Here is a 2,327-nt window from a genome sequence, read left to right as displayed (position 1 = left end):
CCCCCCGCTAAAGAAAACCCCAAACAAATCCAAAAACAATAAACGCTAGTTGTTCCGGTGAAATGAGCTAGCATGCAAATAGAAAGACACAACGGAAAATTCTTTAAATACAGCAAGAATCAGGTAAGAATGAATCAACTACCAGCAGCTCTCGTTCAAATCAAGGCAGAAGAGATTAGAATGTCTTTAAGGGTATCTTAAAGAAATGTAAAGACCCTTAACTTTGTAGAATAGAGCTATGAACAAAATTCCATGCTTAATTGAAGCTCGCTAAGGGCTGATCCCATTCACTTATATTATTCACCTTTTCCCTAGCAAATATCAAAATAGAGAGTTCAAATGAAACATGAAGACATTTATTCAACATGGTCAAATCAATTTCAACATAAAAAGTTCAAATATCAAAATAGAGGGAGCAAATGTAGCATTAGTAAGATGAACTATCAAAATAGCACTATCAAATTATGTAACAATAGAGAGTTCAAATTCAACATTGTCAATTCAATTCAAATTCAACAATTGTAAGTTCAAATTAAACACACATATTTCAAGTTCAATAGGTTGTTCGACATGGTCTTGAGCATACCTGTCGTACCCTCTCCCTCCCTTCCTCCCTTCCTCCCTTCCTCCCTCCCCTCTATATTTGATCGGGAAAAGGTGTAGTGACCAAGACTGGGCACTCCTGACGTAATTCCGGTTCAATCTGGAGCGAGCTCGGCTTTTGATTCTTTTTGTAACTAAATGAAGGACAAAGAGGGAGAAGTTGCAGGAGCACTAAATTATAATGAAACTTCTGTTTGGCCTTTCTTTTGCTCATCCATGCAGCACACCAGCCCAGGAAAGGTTTTACTTTTTTTTAGACTAAAGAGCAAAATGTAGCGGCCGTGATAGTTCCCAGTCAAGGTTAATATTCTTCAAGTCTATGGCTCCTCCTTCCCGTTTTGACATGCACTAATGAACCTGATTTACCAAACAAAGAGTAGGCTCACATTAGGATTGTCAATTCACCAAAACTAATTTAGCGCTTTCGGAGACAGCTTTCTTTTGTTTTCAAAGCAATACAAGAAAAAAAAGTCTGCAGGTTCGAAGAGGGCCCAAATGTGAAAAAAGTGCATGACGAGTAATACAGGTCCCTTTCGAGTTAAATTTTGGTGTGTCTTTTTAACCCCTTTATTGCTGAGACGATACGGTGTGCGTTTGCATAGAGAAGCTAAATTGTTTAATCAAGAGAGGTTAAAACAAAGCCATGGTACCTTACCTCTAATTCAAGAATAACGTCACCATCAACAGTTACCTCTTCTAAAACTTCATCTACAAGGCCTGTTTGCGAGTAAAAGAAGCAATGAACCAGTTTTGGAGAGCACAATTAGCGAGTGCATTACGTATACACAGCAAGGAAGAGGTCAAAGTGTATTTGTTCGCCCACTAGGCTGTACTTGTGTTTATCTTTGTGTTTTATTGTGGAGTCGTTTAAAATAAATTATAAATGTGAGGTGGCCTGGGAAAACTGAGCATGTCATTTTTCAAACATCTGTTACTGACTCTGTCACATGCATCGCCCCCTTATACCAGATTTCACATCTTTAAAAAATTTCAAAAGCGCAACGTTGCGAAAAAGACAATAACAGGGACGCAATTATCTTTTAAACATTAATACATTTATGGGATAAATCTTGCAAAACTGAAAATGTAGAATGATTCAACAGACAGTTGATCTTCTGTCTTTTATAAAGACGGAATACTAACCAGAACTTGCAAGTGTTTGGTCAGTTACACATTTTCGCCGAGTTCATAAATTATAAACAGAGTGCATGATGTAGAAGAGAAGCTTTTTAGTTTGCATTTAGATTTAAAATGTACATACCGTTTTAAGTTATTTTGCTGGTATTTTTGTAGAAATACTTGACTCGCAGTATCGGTACTTAGTTTTCATTGACCACTTTGCTGTGTCATTATTTTTGTTAAACGTCCCTGTCTCTATTCTGGTCACGAATGTTGAGAACGATGTTTCAGAAGAAAAATAGCTTAAGAAATACAGCTAGTAAAATTAATAGACATTGTTAGTACAGTCTTCCGACAGAAAAAAAGATGATGCAAGATATGAAGTTGATATGTCTTCAAATTGTACAAAAAGCTGGTATCTTATAGTTTTCAGGCTGAATCTTGGCTCATAACTCTGTGTCTTCCGTTGTAGTTTTTCCAGGCCACCGCACAAAATATTATTCTTATTATGTAAGCCAACTTACACACTCACACACACACACATACACACACACACACACTCGCACACACACACACACACATATACACGGACACACACACACACA

Source organism: Aplysia californica, unplaced genomic scaffold, assembly GCF_000002075.1.
Source record: "Aplysia californica isolate F4 #8 unplaced genomic scaffold, AplCal3.0 scaffold00125, whole genome shotgun sequence".
NCBI classification, from domain to species: Eukaryota; Metazoa; Mollusca; class Gastropoda; order Aplysiida; family Aplysiidae; genus Aplysia; species Aplysia californica.
Note: the sequence above shows the minus strand (reverse complement) of the source record.